Source organism: Kogia breviceps, chromosome 11 (assembly GCF_026419965.1).
Source record: "Kogia breviceps isolate mKogBre1 chromosome 11, mKogBre1 haplotype 1, whole genome shotgun sequence".
NCBI classification, from domain to species: domain Eukaryota; kingdom Metazoa; phylum Chordata; class Mammalia; order Artiodactyla; family Physeteridae; genus Kogia; species Kogia breviceps.
This window is the reverse complement of record NC_081320.1, coordinates 48970528-48987952: the sequence shown is the minus strand read 5'-3', so window position 1 is coordinate 48987952 and position 17425 is coordinate 48970528. Positions and strand designations below refer to the sequence as shown.

The window sequence follows — 17425 nt, the reverse complement described above, 5'->3', positions numbered from 1 at the left end:
CAGCAGCCCCTGGTCCCCGGTTGTCTTCCTTCCTCCAGGCTCTAGCCCTTTGCCCTTAATGCTCACTACCTTGAGCTCAAGGCCCCGGGCACTTCCGGTCTCAGATCCTTCATCAAGGACAGTGGAGAACTTTAAGGTTGATAGTTCTTTCATTTTTTTCATAGTTGAGCATCATTAAAGTAAAACTTTCTAAGTTTAATGCCAATTGTATCTTTTTTTTTTTTTTTTTTTGGTGCTAGGTGGGCCTCTCACTGTTGTGGCCTCTCCCATTGCGGAGCACAGGCTCCTGACGCGCAGGCTCAGCGGCCATGGCTCACGGGCCCAGCCGCTCCGCGGCATGTGGGATCTTCCCGGACCGGGGCACGAACCCGCGTCCCCTGCATCGGCAGGTGGACTCTCAATCACTGCGCCACCAGGGAAGCCCCCAATTGTATCTTTTAGCATCATTTCAATGTGTTTTTATACCAAAGGATCCATTTCCCACCAGGAGCAGGGAAGGAAAGGATTCAGTGGATAGGCATATCACTAGGAATTTTTTTGGTCGGGAATGAGCACATGGTCTCAGTTGTCTCACTCAGGCCGAAGGGAAGGAATTTTATTTCGTGGCTGGGCAAGATGTTCTTTTTTTTTTTTTTTTTTTTTCCCTGGGGGTGTTCCACTTGATGCTGATTGAAAGGAAGCTGGGCTGTGGATAAAGCTGACACCTAGGGAGGAAGGCAGAGCTAAGAGAATAACAGAATATGGTGCTAGTGTCCTGATTGTGCAGTGCCTGAAGCTGACTCTACTCCAGTCACCTGTGGGGGAGCCAATAAATTGCCTTGTATTTTAAGCCTGATTTGGTAGGGCTTTCTGACCCTCAGGACCAAATTTACCCCAAGAAGCGTGGAAAGTCATTACAAGGTATAAGCGGGGAGAGTCCAGGAAGAGGGTGACATGATCAGATCTGCATCACATGGTTACCCTGAGCTCTAGCTGCAAGGTGGAAATGGATTAGTGGGGGAGCTGGGGTGGTTGCAGTTAGAGGTGCTACTGGACTAGTTCTGGTGAGAGGTTATGGAGGAGGAGAGAGGGGAGCAGATCTGGGAGATTTTAAAGAAGTTTTCTATATGAAATCACGTTGATCCCCCCGAAACACCAAACACACACAGACACATGGATGCCAACGTCAATGGCTCTCCAAAGCCCCCGCCCCATTTCTACAAATTTGGGGAAGCAGAGAAGAGGTTTTCATTTCTCATGGACCTTTCTGCCTCATGGGCTCCCACCTCTAAGAGCAGTTTAGTTGTTCGGCCAAGTCATGGCTGGTGTGAAGCTCAGTCCTTCTTTGGTTTCTACAGCCCCTCACGTAGACAGTCTTGGGTGAGGCGGGCTCACGCTGCGGTCTTCTGCCACTTTGTCTCATTGCTTTCCTTTTCCTCCTCCCAACTCTGTACTTGATCCCCTCCCTCATGGGTTCCTTGGGGAGCTCCAATTTTTCTCTCTTCATGGTGGAAAAAATTCAGCTTTCCCAGCTCCTTCCCTCAAACTCGCACATCTGGCTCGTTCAGGGAGCTGGGAAGAACCAAGGGCCGCCATCGGGCACAGCCTGCTCGCCTTACAAGGCAGGTGAGTTCTAAACAGCCAGCTTTGCCCTGTTGTCATTCTCAATATGGATACTTGGCTCTCACGGCTGGATTATGAACTCCTTGCAAGCCGGCTCATGTTGTCCTGGTCTCTGTGATGTCCACTGCACCTAGCACTGTGGGCACTTGTGCAACTGGTCAAAACCTGCTTGTTCCGAAGCAGCCTCGCCACAGGCCATAGCCAAATCAACCCAGCGTCTTCAGGAGGATGAGAGGTTTAAGAGACACTGATTGATTGAGGGCTCCTGTGCACAGGAAAGACCTGAAATGGTTTCATAGAGCAAATATTTGTTGGGCATTTCCTGTGCGCAGCATGAAGTGGCCTGTGGCACTGGGGCATACAAAGATGAAATCGTTCCTCTACCCTCGAGGGTCCCACCATGGAGGGGAAGACACACACACTGCTGACAGCCTATCAGGGGACCAAAATGGGAATTACTGGATATGGGCTATGGGACCCAGAAGGAATGGATTCTGTCTGGGGTGGGAAGGTAGGTTGAGTGATTGGGGTGGGAAAGTGTGTCAAGAGGGCTTTACGGAGGATATGACACTATCATGGGCACTTGAGGCATAACTGAGATGTGAGGAAGTGCCTGGTCCCCTCTGAGAATGGGGAGTAGTTGGCATGACAAGTGTGCCTGGAGCTGGGATGGAGGGGAGGGACCAGGCTGGACAGGCCTTGTCATGCCTCGCCCAGGAGATGTGCTGCTTTCCTGGAGGTGACGTTTGGGCACCCAGTAAGTGTTTTAGCTTGATTCCCCTCCCTCCATGCCAGGGAAGAGCAGGGAGCGGAATGGGTGAAAATCTTTAAGATGTTGGCTTTCCTTAATCAGCCCCTTAAGCCGCTGACATTCTGGCTCCCTGGAGTCTAAGAGGGAAGAAAGGAGTGGATTGAAAGTGAGAAAATAGTCGTGTGAAGGAGTAAAACACAGCTGCACGCACAACACTCCTTTGGAGATGGAATGAATAAATGAGATAAAATCCTAAATAAATATCTTGCATGGTACTAATTGCGTTTTAAAAGCTGCCCCTGGTGCACAGATAAAACGATGCTGTATTTCATTAGTGGCTCCTTTAATTCTATGGTATTTGCCAGCAAAGCCCTATTAAAGCACTCTGTAATTAAAGACCAGCTCTGGGTCCTGTAATTTAGAGCATTATCAAAATATGGCAAGTGACTGGAGGTAAGGAAATAGAAACAAACACCACTTTCATAAGGGCCTTGGAGATCACACAGAGTGTGAATTTTAAAAGCTCAGCCTCTGTACCGCCTCTGGCCTGAGGGGTCTTGTCCACATCAGTGTTTTCCATTTGATGGGCGACCAGTTACATTTTTATTATCCCACAGGAGTGTAGGTGGAGAAGTAAATCAGTTCTTTTATTAAAATGATTTTTTTATTGTGATATAATTCTCATAACATAAAATTACCACTTTAAAGTATATAAATGAGTGGTTTTTAGTATATTCATAACGTTGTACAACCATCACCACTATCTAGTTCCAGGACATTTTTATCATCCCCAAAAGAAACCCCGTGCCTGTGAGCGATCAGTTCCCATTTCCCACCCACGCAGCCCCTGGAAACCACTAATCTGCTTTCTGCCTCTATAGATTTGCCTTTTCTGGACATTTCATATAAAGGGAATCATACAGTATGTGGCCTTTTGTGACAGGCTTCTTTTACTTAGAATATCTTCAGGGTTCATCTGTGTTATAGTACGTATCAGGACTTCATTCCTTTTTGTGGCTCTGTTGTCTGGATATACCACTTTGGTTTATCCATTCATCTGCTGATGAACATTTGGGTTGTTTCCATTTTTTTTAATTTAATTTTATTTATTTTGCGGTACACGGGCCTCTCACTGTTGTGGCCTCTCCCGTTGCGGAGCACAGGCTCCGGACGCGCAGGCTCAGCGGCCATGGCTCAAGGGCCCAGCCGCTCCGCGGCACGTGGGATCTTCCCAGACCGGTGCACGAACCCGCGTCCCCTGCATCGGCAGGCGGATTCTCAACCACTGCGCCACCAGGGAAGCCCTTGTTTCCATTTTTTAACCATAATTAATAATGCTGCTATGAACATTCATGTACAAGTTTTTGTGTGAATCTATGTTTTCAGTTCTTTCAGGTAATGGAATCGCTGGGTCGTATGGTAGATCTTTGTTTAACCTTTCAAGGAGCTGCCAGGCTATTCTTCACAGCAGCAGCAACTATTTTATGTTCCCAAAAGCAATGTATGAGGTTTTCAATTTCCCCACATCCTCACCAACACTTGTTATTGTCCGTTTTTTTTTTAAAAATAAATTTATTTATTTATTTTTGGCTGCGTTGGGTCTTGTTGCTTTCCCCAGGCTTTCTCTAGTTGTGGTGAGCGGGGGCTACTCTTCGTTGCGGTGCACGGGCTTCTCACTGCGGTGGCTTCTCTTGTTGTGGAGCACAGGCTCTAGGTGCTCGGGCTTCAGTAGTTGTGGCCGCGGGCTCTAGAGCACAGGCTCAGTAGTTGTGGCGCACGGGCTTAGTTGCTCCACGGCATGTGGGGTCTTCCCGGACCCGGGCTCGAACCCGTGTCCCCTGCGTTGGCAGGCGGATTCTTAACCACTGCCCCACCAGGGAAGCCCAGGATGTGTCTTAACGTGTATGTCAGGCAGGCTGAAGTCGGGACCTTGTTGTCACTGCCTGGACATCAAAACTTGCTGACCAGCTGTCAGCTGCCAGGGAGAAAACCCCAGAGACAGTAGTGGAGCCTCCTTTTAATGACGCTGTGTCACCAAGCTCTTGGCATCCAGGACAACAATGTGGGGGAAAAACACAGGCCACCGTGACTCTGAGTCAAAGCGTGATGAGAAGAGTGGCCCCCAAGTGTGAGGAAGTTTGGAAACACCATAACCAATTTATTTCACTTGTATTTTGCTTTTTATCTATGCACAGGAGTGAGGTATGGCAAATATCTTTAAATAAATCTCAAAAGAGCTCTTTCAGTAAGTACAAAATAAAACTGGTAAGTACCAAGAAACTCTTGTGTCGATTAATTGGCTTTTGTTTTTCTTTTTTAGGCCAGCATAAAATTATGACACAGGTTACAATTGCTGGTGAAATACAGGTACCTACTTCCCACGGGGAGAAGCTGTTGAGAGAACCGGCTGGGACACCGTGAGTGAAACACTTACCACAGGGTCTGGCAGGGAGCAGTCCCGTTATCAACACTGATGGTTAAGAGTGTTGTTAATAACAACGTACCCACTCGACTCATATTAGGACATGTGTAATGAGTGACACCTCTTCTGATCCTTCACTGCATGACTAATCCTGGAGAAGGGAAAAACCATAACTAATGCCTTTTTTTAAATAGATCTCAGAAAAAAATCAGCTGTCCCAATGAATATAACATTTCAACAATGTTAGTCAGAGTCTTAAGACTTGCTGTGTGCTATTTGCAACACTGGAAGGTAACACAGAGATGGTGGCCTCTTCCTAGGGGACACGCACTGGGCACCATACAGTCAGTCCTGCCCAGCAGTGGAGTTCTGTGCCCCCAGGGGTGCATGTGGTTCAGCTACTCCCTCTGGGAAGCCCGCTAACTCTGCCCTCTGTTGTGTGGATCTCTTCCCAGCGCTTCACACTGGTAACTTGAAATTGGCTGAGGCATGCGTATTTACACGACAGGAATCGGCAAACACCATTTATCAGGACTTTCTAAAAAGTTAACTTGCTAGCTTATCACTGCATCGAAGGTACTGAGTTCCTGGGGTGGAGGTGGTATCTGTAAACTCAGTCCCAGACCACAAGCCAAGGGCCAGTCACTGGATCAGCAGGGATGTTTGGGCACCATGGGCATTTGCCTTACTTCCCTGGATACATATTCTTGCAATATCGTCCATTTCCATGTGGCTGTCTTTGGGGTGTGGGTGACCTGTTAGAAGGTTCTTCTTACACCTAAGTTTGTGAGACTTTCAACGTAGAGTCAGCGTTGCTAAAGAGCGTTCTCTAAAATGGAGCTGAGTGGGCTTCCCTGGTGGCGCAGTGGTTGAGAGTCCGCCTGCCGATGCAGGGGACGTGGGTTCGTGCCCCTGTCCGGGAAGATCCCACATGCCTCGGAGTGGCTGGGCCCGTGAGCCATGGCCGCTGAGCCTGTGTGTCCGGAGCCTGTGCTCTGCACAGGAGAGGCCACAACAGTGAGAGGCCCGCGTACCGCAAAAAAAATAAATAAATAAAATGGAGCTGAGAGACCGTGGAAGAAGTATGATTTACACACGCCTCGGCCTGGATGGAATCTGAGCTCTGACCACTTATTGTCTTAACGCAGGCATCCAGAACATCTGCCCCATGTTCCAGAAACTCAAGATAATTATCAGACCCTTACCCTAAAATAACCCATGACAATCTATCCCTTAAGGACAAATATTTCCTGTCTTGCATCAGGGTCAATCCTAGTTCTTACCAGACAACTCAACAACCTTGTGGCTTTTACCTTTATAAGCTCCTGACTCTCTCTCTTCCCTGGAACACTCGTTCGGTTTTACCTGAACTGGTATCTCCTGAATTGCAATTCCTAATTCCACAGAAACTCTCTTCTAATTCGCAGCCTTCTGTGTTTCTTGGTCGACATGTTTCAGCTGCGAAACATCTTCCAGACTCTGAGCAGCCCTCTCCATGGTTTCTGTGTGGCTGGAATTAGCCTGAGAGTTCAGGCTTCTGAGGGCTGAGTCAGGATGAGAGTGGAAGAGAAATAAAAGCACAACAGAAGAAGAAAACAATGACTACTTGACTACTGGAAAGAGGATGGAGACAGGCTTTGTCTTAATTCCTTAGCAGGGGGGGACCCAACAGAAATTATTAGCATGCTCAGGTGCATAGACTTCCTGCCCCTCCAGCTCCTCAAGGAGAATTCTGTAAGTGCTAGCCCAGTTTCTCTACTCCTTCCCTCAACTCTCCTTATGAGGGTTAGAAGACATAGTAATAAAGACCAAACAAGAGAAGAATGGGGAGAGGAGAAAAGCAAGCCAGGTTGCCTGGGGGAGAAACAGTGTGAGGAGGGAGGTGCTAGGACAACTATGGGGGAAGGAAGTAGACGGGAGGCCCGGGAGTCTCATGATTCTTGGATTATTTGAATAGGTCATACATGCACAAGGGACCCAGTTACGAAATCTCCCCCACCCTCTACCTTTGGGCTCCAGCACCCCGTTATTTTCCCTAGAAATAACCCCTCTTATTAGTTCTTCGCATATCCTTCCAGAAATTCTCCATGGCAGAGGTTTTCAAACTTCCCTGTGGATGAGAATCACCTGGAAGGTGTGTTAAAACAAAGAATGCTAACTGACCCCTGAGTTTCTTTTCTGATTCAGAGGCTCTGAGTGCTGTCTGAGAATCTGCATTTCTTACAAGTTCTCTCTGATGCTGATACTGCTGGTCCAGGGACAACACTCTGAGGACCACTTTTCTGAAGGTATTTATGGGAACATTTAACACTTACCCCTTTCTCCTGAAGTAATTTGATTATCTGTTCCTGGCAATGGACATATCCCTTAGGACACCATTGATGGGGCACAGTTTCTGCCTGTGGACCTTCTCTATGCTGGTTTCTTCGCCTGGGTTACTCTCCTCCCTGACCTCTGTTTGTCCAAGGCCCAGTTCAATGTCTGCTTCCTCCAGGCAGTCTTTCTTGGTTCTTTCCCTATATGGAAGGAATCTTCTGCTCCTTTAAACTCTCATAGGAGTGTTTGTCTGAGCCTTCTAAGGGCACCTGATATTTATGAGAATGGGATGTTAAATGGAACTCTTTCTTCTTTGTTTTTTTACAATTTTGTTAAAGAGATATCAGACCCTAAAGTGAGTTTAAGAGATCATTAAATGCAGAATTTAGGTTTCAAGACCTTTGGACTTTCCCTGGTCACCTTGGGGCTATAAAATGGTTGATAGGTTTTTTTTTTAGAATTTCTTAGGAGCGGGCTATGCTGTAAACCTGGAGAGAGAAAGGTGAGACCAAATGGCAGTGTCACTTCTTTCCCTTCAAGCCCAGAGAGATTGGGCTTCAGTGGTTGCTTGAGAGCTTAATGTGGGGTCTTTGCAGCTGGGGGCCTCTATGGACCAGGGCCAGATTCATGCCTGCCTGAGAGAGCTGAAGCAGCCTGGGGCCAGGGAGAAAGAGGGAAGGAACTGCCCTCCACCCAGGGCACAGCAAGGGGAGTGTTGCTTTCCTTGTAGACCAAGAAAAGTGTCCAAGGAAGCCACTGTGGGAACATCTTAAATCCCATCCAATATGGTCAGGATGGTAGGGGGGCAGCCAAAAGGAAGTGGGAACCTCCAGATTCCATGTTCTGCAGTGACAGAGTCCTGGGAACTGCGGGTAAGCCCCCGGTTTGGGGGATCTTTGAGGAACCCCCAGAGCACCCATGAGCTCAAGAGTTGCCTTAACCCACTTGCCATTCAGAGGACCTCGGGGTCTGGAGACAAGGGTACCATCTTGGATTCTGCCCTTTCTCCCTGTGGGCAGGGACCCTGTTGGCCTGCTGGTGGGAAAGGGGGTGGGGAGGAGAAAAGCTACCCTACCTCCCTTCTCAGGTCGCCGGGGAGATGGAAGAAAATGTAAGGCCACATCAAGTTCAGAGTTTTGATTTTATAGGACAAACATTCTACCCACAGGTGACTGTGCTTGGGCCTTACAGGGGCTAGGGGCTGTAACACTGCCAATTCCCTAGAGTGGAAGGACAATCCACAGCCCTGCTGGAGTTTTCATCAGGGGCTGGCAAAGTTGTCCTTTTGATTGCTTATGCATTGTATTTGTTTAAAATACCAGACACACACACATACCCTACACAATCTTGTTATCGCTTTATGCTATAAACTCCTTGATATCATGGCTTATAACACCTTTGTGGCCCTTTGGTGCCTAGCTCCATACCTGGCACACAGCAGGCACACAAGGGATATCTGCCCATTTACCCCTTTATTCTTTTATTCAACATTTACTGAGAATCCATGCTCAGCGCTAGTGATAGAGCAGGAAAAGAAATGGACACGCCTCCTGTCTTCCAGGCTCTTGCTGTCTGCTGAGCAGTACAAGAGAAGGTCGTGTAGAGCTCTCGCCAGTCAAGGGGGAGCAAATGCAAATCCCCACGGCAGCCAGGCAGGTTCGTGTACGTGGGCAAGTGTAAGACAATCAGGGTGTCTGCAGCTTTGGCAGAACAGGACACCCACCGCGCCCCTCGGAAGGCTGCAGCTGCTCTTTATTGCCTTCTGAGAATTCAAGCCCATTTGTCCAAAAGGAGTAATAAATCTGGATTTTCATGTGAAATGTCCCGAACAAAACACATCTGGTGGGCCAGTTCAGTGCAAGGGTCACCGTTCGGGGCCCCTTTGCTGTTGTTGGCACTCTCCCTGATATTCTCCTGTAGAAGGAGGGGCTGCCAGTAATCGAGGACCACGTGCTGCTTCTTTAGGAATTAATAAGTCGGCGTTTGGAGAAGCTTTATACAAAGAACTTAGCTTTATTAAAATGCTCCTTTGGCCCAAAGAATAAATATTTTAAAAATCCCAACCCTAAGTGCTTAATCTGCTAAAATGTACAACAAATAAAATGAACACTCTAAAAAGAGCTTGCTTCCTGTTTTAGCAGAGGCCCCATGGCTCTACAATCTGATTACAGAGAAGCAGCCTTTCCTGCCAGGGGTATGACAAGAAGCCACAAACGGACCAAGCCACAGTTTGAGAAGAACTAGCCAGCAAGTTGCATTAACTGCAATTTCATTACCCTGAAAAGAATTCCATTAGTTGGAGACTTAGTGACTGCTTCTGGGGCTGATTCCTCCTTCTGGGGCCGTCCTATGCTCCCTGCCCTGTCACTGCTGGGATCACAAGGTCCAGAAGCCAGGCTGTAAGTGGAGCTGAAGAAGTTCTGGGAGACAGCACACAACAAGGCAGGCAGCCCAGGAGAGACAGCCAGCTGAAACCCTTCTCTCCAAGTTCTGTTTCCTGTTCTGCAGACAGACCCAGGGGTGACATTCTCCACAGGTATGATGTATGTCTCCTTTGGGATACAAATATAGTCACATTTTTTATTTTTACCATTAATAACTCCCATCTACTTTTATTAGTGGAAAATCTAATCATCTACCTATTGAGCCATCCCTTTAAACTTTCCAAGAATCCTATATTTTTAGTCGGAAGAGGTCAGTACTATGAGCCAAACCAGCTCACCAGCGCTGTTGTTTCGACTTCCGCCACAAGGTGTCGCTGTTGAAGACTGGTTTTGCGTAGGTCTGCACAGCATTTGCTCTAGATTTTGGCGATGCCCTTACCCGTACAGGTCCCTTGCCAGCCACAGTAGTGCCACATTCCAGCTTTTAAGGTGGCAATACTTTTTATTAGTACACATATGTGGGACTTCCCTGGTGGTCCAGTGGTTAAGACTCTGTGCTTCCAATGTACAGGGGGGTGGGTTCAATCCCTGGTCTGGGAATTAAGATCCCCCATGCTGCACAGTTCAGCCAAAGGAAAAAAAAAAAAAGTACACATATGTATTCCCAAAGCCTGACCCTGTGCCAGGGTGGCTGCCTCTGGATTGCCATTATGTATTTGTATGAAGGTCACCATCCCAGAATCTCCATAACCTCCCTCAAACTTTACCTTGTGGCCCCGGGTGTCCTTTCCTGCTATCAGACTTTGGTCAATGACATCCCAACGAGCTTTTGTAAGTTTAAATCTCAGAGAGCTTGGGGTAAAGGGGTCTTCGTTCCTTCCCTCCTTTAAGACTCTGAGATGGTTTTGCAAATGTGTCCCTCCCTTTTCAGAACTCTGCCTAACAAGGGGTCTTAGTGAAGGGTTTCCTTGCTAAATCAAGCAAAAAGTCCTGTTATTCCTTTTAATTTTCAAAGACAAAGATCTTACACCCAGGGCAGGGGAGGCTCTGTTTGCCAAAAAAATTTTTTTAACTAAAAGGGGCAAATAGCAGCTCCTCTCATAAAAAAAAAAAAAAAAAAAAAAAAAAAAAAAGCCTTGCTCCAACATGACTCTCTCCTAACTGTACAGAGAAGGAGTCAGTGACTTAAAAATTAATTCAGACCTTACCTCACTGTGCTCCCTATTCCAGGTTGTTGAAGTTAAGAAGAGATAGTTGAGACTCATGGAAGATAAATAAACTGCCCAGGATCACACAGGGGGTGGGAGAAGAGCCAGGACAAGACTCTAAAGTCTAGGCACTTTCCACTGCTCTGTTTCCTTTCCCAAGAGGTCCTGTAGAAGGAAGAAGGAAGGTCACCGGAAGTCAGGGTGGCCAGGAAAGGCTTAAGAAAGAGATCAAGTCTTGACCTGAGCACAGAAATAGGGATTGGGATGCTCCCAGGGGACCAGAGTAGGGAGTCCCTGCATGGCTCATATTTTGGAGGCAGGAATGGACCAGACAGCTGGAGAGGGTTCCCAAGGAAGCACCTAGTGATGGGGCAGCTCTAGAAATGCCAGGGGCTCCTATGGTCAACCCCTATATCTGTTCTACCCTATTCCTTAGTTAAAGCCTTCCTGCAATAATGCTTACTTGCCCCAGTCTCCCTTTCAGCTACGTGTTTTCATGTGACTTGGTGTGGGCCAATGAAATGTAAGCAGAAATGTTTTGTAGAAACTTCTGGGAAAACCTCTTAAAATAGAACAAGTTCCTCTTTAACCCTTCTTCCTCCCTTCCTCCAACTTGATGTCTGGGAGATATATGTGATGACTGGTCCTCTAGCATTATCTGAGATAACTACAAGGGCCACACTTTAGAAATGATGTAGTGATGAAACTGTAGCCCCTATAACTGTGGAACTGCCGTACTATACCTTGACTGCCAATCTGTCGACTTTCATTTAGGTACTAGGGAGAAACGTCTATCTTGTTTACGTCATGGTTATTTTGGGTTTTCTATCACATACAGCTGAATTTGTTCCTAACTGCATTAGCCTGCCTAGATTATTAGGGAAGGGGGGGGGATCCCTGAGTGCCAGGCCAAGGAGTCTGGACTTTATCCTGTGGGTCAGTGGGGAGTAACAGAGTGACACGACAAAAGTCGTGACTTATTAATGTTCATCTGGCCCCCAGGTATGACATCCACTAGAAGAAAGTGCAAGGCTGCCGACCAGCTAGATGACTTTTACTGTAGCGCAATTGCTGGGCTGGTGAGGGAGTAGAGGGTGTGTCTAACCTGATTTCTCAACTGGCCACTCTGAGATATCAGGCCGACCTCCAGAAGTTCTGTTTCCATAAAGTCTCCGTAGCTTTCTAGAAGGGCAGCAAGACTTTGGGACTGACAGGTTCTGTCACACTTCTCCTGGGATAAGAGAAGGCAGTGGACAGTGGTTAAGAACGGAGTTTTGGAGTCAGATCCATCTTGGTTCAAATTCTGGCCTCCTCTTTTGGTAGCTGTATGGTTTAGGGCAGTTATTTAATCTTTCCTGGCTTCAGTTTTCTCATCTATAAAACAAGGGTGAAAATACTTGTTTCACAGGATCGGGAGCTAAGCCATGTTAGAAGCTTAGCGTGGTGTCTGGCCATGCCTGAGTCACAGCTGAAATGGCCACACCTGTGTGTTTTATTTGGGCCTCGGTTATCCTGATATTTTTATCACAAGGATTTATTTTAATTTGATAACTACAGACAATGAATACATTTTGGCTTGAAACTTTTAGATAAATTGAATATTTTGGATAGGCCACCAACCTGTTCTATATTCTTGTTTTTTTTTGTTTGTTTGTTTTGTTTTGTTTTTTCTGCATTATGCGGGCCTCTCACTGCTGTGGCCTCTCCCGTTGCGGAGCGCAGGCTCCGGACGCGCAGGCTCAGCGGCCATGGCTCACGGGCCCAGCCGCTCCGCGGCACGTGGCATCTTCCCGGACCGGGGCACGAACCCCTGTCCCCTGCATCGGCAGGCGGACTCTCAACCACTGCACCACCAGGGAAGCCCTATATTCTTGTTTTTAATGATCGAATCATAGAAAAAACTTTTTCTTCTCCAGTCCTATTCAGGGATGGCCTTGTGTGGCACTTGACAGAGTGAGTTAAATTGTGTCTGGTTTTTAGTTCTTGTACTTTTAGACAACACAACACGACATCGATGGAGAGGATGAACGGCCCACTCTCCCACCCCTGAACACTTACATAAACTCTCCCAGCTTGACTTTCTTACTTCTCTCTCCTCTCCTGCTTCCCTGAGAAAAGGAAGGGACTGCCTCAACTTCCTGCTCCCAAATCTCAAGTCTCCTGCTCGCAGATCCCCTCATCTGCCATTCTCCTTAATCCGAATGGAGTGGTGTCCCTCCCACCATCAGGGCCGGGCCCCTCCAGCTGGGCTCTGCACCCCGTTTCGTCCTGCCTTCTCAGGACCCTTGCACTTAACCATCATCCTGGTTCACTCTTTGCTTTCAACCTCTCCTTCTCCTGGTTTCTTCTGATTGACCTTGGAACGCATTCATAATTCATTACACACAAAAAAGGGAAGAACCTTCTTCCCCCTTTATTATTAGAAAGTAGGCTTGGGGCTTCCCTGGTGGTGCAGTGGCTAAGAATCTGCCTGCCAATGCAAGGGACACGGGTTCAAACCCTGGTCTGGGAAGATCCTACATGCCGTGGAGCAACTAAGCCCGTGCACCACAACTATGGAGCCTGCGCTCTAGAGCCCGCGAGCCACAACTACTGAGCCTGTGAACCTAGAGCCCGTGCTCCGCGACAAGAGAAGCCACCACAATGAGAAGCCTGCACACCTCATGGAAGAGTAGCCCCCACTCACCACAACTAGAGAAATCCCGTGCGCAGCAACGAAGACCCAATGCAGCCAAAAATAAAAATAATAAAATAAATAAATTTATTTTTTTAAAAAAGAAAGTAGGCTTGACTGCTATGAAGACCCCAAATTATGGAAGCGTCAAAGATGAGAGTTTACTCATCTGTCACATCAGTGTCCAGGCCTGAGCAGCCCAGGACCAGCGGGGCAGCACCTCGGTGTCGGGACCTCAACCCCTCCAGTCTCCTTCCTCCACCGTCCCCAGGGTGTGGCCCTTGTCTGCACATTCCTGCTGGCAGAATGGGGAAAGAGGGTCAGGGAGGACAGGAAGCCCTTCCTTAAAAGGGTATAACGTCCACTCACATCCCAATGGCCTAGAACTAGCAACACGGCCACACCTAGCTGCAAGGAAGGCTTGGGAATGGAGCCATTATTCTGGTACCCAGCTAAACACAGAGGTTCTATTACTATAGAAGAAGAAGGTTACTGGGTTGGTATAAAGCTGATCATTTTATTTATTTATTTTAAAATATTTATTTATTTATTTAGGCTGCACCCTGTCTTAGTTGTGTCATACAGGATCTTTTCTTTTATTTTTTTAGTTGCAGCATGTGGGCTCTTGGTTGCGTGTGGGATCTAGTTCCCCGACCAAGGATTGAACCCAGACTCCCTGCATTGGGAGTACAGAGTCTTACCCGCTGGACCACCAGGGAAGTCCCCCAAAGTGATCATTTTAATATTATACATGAAAACATTTTGTCCAACTTAAAAGTTCACTTTTTTCCTCCTAATTTAAAAAAGAAATTACATTTCTCCTCTGGTTCAAGGTACTTCAGGAGCCTTTGGCCTCCTTGCAGACATGGCTGAGGCCAAGAAACACACCATGTACAACCCTTCCCCATATAGCACAGAAATGGCTTCAAGAAACCCTGATCAAAAAGATCTGAATCTCTTAAGGGGATGGACCCAAGTTCCTCTGAAACATGCACTTTGCCAAGAAGCACAACAATAAGGGTCAAAAGAAGATGCAGGTCAACAACACCAAGGCCACGGGTGTGGTACCCAGGCTGTCAAGACCCTTGTAAAGCCCAAGGACAGAATGGGAATCCAGATCTCCACCAGGACCATATATTTCACAGGCAAGATGGAGGTCTGGCAGAGATGTCCTCAAAATAATTAGCTGAACTCACCCAGGGATGGAAAGGAGAGTGTTCTATGCAATGTCCAGGCATTGAAGCTGTTCCATCTCAAGGCAGCTGTAACCCCCTGTCAATGAGTGAGGAATGGGGAAGAACCCTATAATGGTCTGGATTGTCTACATCCTCTCCTCTCTTCTGCTTTCATATTAAGCCTCTGTAACCTTGAGTAGGTTCATCCTTTTAAAAAAATGTAACCAGTTAGGGTAGGTTAGGTTATGCTGCGGTAACAAATGATGTCCAGATCTCAGTGCTCAGAGCAACAAAGATTTATTTTATATTCATTCCACCTGCCTATCTTGAGGTGGCTGGGACCTCTCCTCCATGGGCCTCATTCAGGGACCACAGCTGATGGAGTAGCCACCGTGTGGAATGGTGACAGCAGCAGTGGCAGGAAGGAGGAAAATGTGACAAGTTATGGATTGGCTCATAGGGTCAAAGTGACATGGGTCACTCTCAACCACTTTTCTTTGGCTCCCAGAACTCAGAGAGGCTCCATTGAGAGGGTAAGGAAGTACAATTCCACCACATTTCCAGAAGGGGGAGAATGAAAACATGGGTGTCAGCCTTAGTGATCACAATACTTGTAACCTTTTGTTTTTCATTGAATTCACATAAAACCTGTAATGGTAACTAATAGCTTCATTTCAGGGTTGAGGAAATAGCCTGGGTCGCTGCCATCCTTAAGGATAGGAAATGCATCCACCTGCCAAGTCGCTGGTGACATCTTGTGGCAGCCAAGAAGCAGCCACCTACTGGCGGGGGTGGAGAGCAGGTGTCCCAGCCTCCAGGTGAGAGTCACCAGAACAGGCCTCGCCTGCTGAGCTGAGACGCATGGGGTTGAGGGACTGGGGTTATAGTAGGTTATAATAGGGCCAAGGGCTCCCGGGGAGCGAAGAGAGGGCTTCTCCTGATAGATTCTCTGGGGCATGGGGTCTTTGAAGAGTGAAAGGAATGTGACTTTGCACTTTGCCCTCACAGCCAGTGAAGCAGGGCATGCCCTGATGTATGGCTGTCTCCATGGAAACTTTGTGGACGTGGTTGGGGAGTGTAGATAATCACATTGCATCATGTCCATAATATAAGCTAGGTGAAAAAGCAGGATACAAAAGTACAACTAGACTATAGTATAAGTGTGTGCGTGTGTGTGTATGTATGTGTGTGTAGCACGTATGAATCTCAGCCTGCAAACTATATGAGCAAGAAATATTTAAGTCCTTTATTTCCTTTTACTCAATTTAATTCTGCCTCCTAACCCTCACTTGTCCTGGTGGGAATTTGCCTTCAGTGATTATCAGGTCTCCCCATCACCACAGTTGTGCTGGGGTCCCTGGTCCACAGCAGCAAAACACCAGTTTGCTCCTGTGATTTTTGACCATATATAAGCACAGATTCCACTGCAGCCTTACCCCTCCCCTGTCCGCTCAGTCCCTGTGGGCTTTAGTGCCTGGCCTGGGTGCAGGAATCTTGGAAAGCCTGGAGACTAGCTTCCTCAGACCCACCCTCTGAAGTATCACCTCAGAGGTCTTGCCACCTCCCTCACCTTTCTCCCTTCATCCCTAACTCCCTGCTGCCTCAAGACCTCTCTGCAGCCTGCCCCCTTCAGACACATAATCTCTTCAGTGGCTTTCAGTTTTTCAAAAGGAAGAAGTGTATTAGCCCTGCTACAATACTTGAATAAAGGGCTTACCAGCAACATGGGAATTAGATGATTTGAAAATTCTCCTATTACAAACTCCTAGAAATGCTGAGCTTTCAAGAAAAAAAAAGAAAGGCAGAAAGAAAGAAACCTTCAGGTGCCAAGACTTCATCTTACTTTGGGATGAAAGAAGCATTGGAGAGTAAAGAAACAGGTAAACCAGGGGGTAAATCTAAAAACAATAATAATAATTTATAAAACTAATTTAGGATATGTGAAAATGAGATAGGACTAAAACACGAGACAACAGTAATTATAAAATGGGAGCATAATGATCTGATTTAATGTTTTAATATCATTGAATTGTTTAGGAGGAGAATAAAGACATTGATTCACTTTATATTTTGTTGTATCAAATAAGCGTGTTTGAAATTTAGGGTATCCAGTAGAATAATAAAAATTGAGTGCATATCTTCCATGCAGGAAGGAGGTTAAACAAAGCCTGGATTTCCAGCTGAAAGGGAAATGGAGGAAAAATACAGAGACTAATATATGAGTTAAGAGTCAGGAAAAAAATCTGCCATATACACACATACAAATATATGTGTGACATACAAGAATTACCTCTCATTGCTACAGTGATCATTAATGGAGAGTGAGGGTTCAGGTGAGCTTTATCTTCTTTTTCATATTTGTGATGAGCAGCCTCCAAAATGACCCCCAGTGGCCCCCACCTGCTGGTACTCACACCTGTGCAGTCCTTTCCCACAATGCAACAGTGTTACTCTGTAGTCAACAGAATGCAGCAGAATTGATGGTACAGCACATCATGTTGAGGTTACGAAAGGCTGCAGCTTCCATCCTAGGCCCTCTCTCTTGCTCTCTCATCATTTGCTCTTGGGGGCAATGTTGTCATGAGCAGCCCAATCGAGAGGCCCACCTGTGGCCTCCTGACAACAGCCATATTGAAGAAGAGTATATATATTCTTTGTCAGAATCTTTCCCCTTATAGGTTATTACAAGATATTGAGTATAGTTCCCTGTACTATACAGTAAGTCCTTGTTGGTTATCTATTTTATATATACTGGTATGTATATTTTACTACCAAAGTCCTAATTTATCCCTCCCCCGCTTTCTCCTTTGGTAACCATAAGTTTGCCTTCTCCATGAATCTATTTCTGTTTTGTAAATAAGTTCATTTGTGCCATTTTTAAAAAAAAAATTAT

At 46.7% G+C, this 17425-nt stretch overlaps 1 long non-coding RNA gene across 1 annotated transcript; it reads left to right on the top strand.

The window, feature by feature from the left end:
* Positions 1-6962: 6962 nt before the first annotated feature.
* Positions 6963-14771, top strand: LOC136792147 (uncharacterized). Its single transcript, XR_010835519.1, has 3 exons — positions 6963-7063; positions 9230-9627; positions 14191-14771. It is a non-coding gene; the product is annotated as an uncharacterized lncRNA (long non-coding RNA).
* Positions 14772-17425: the final 2654 nt, after the last annotated feature.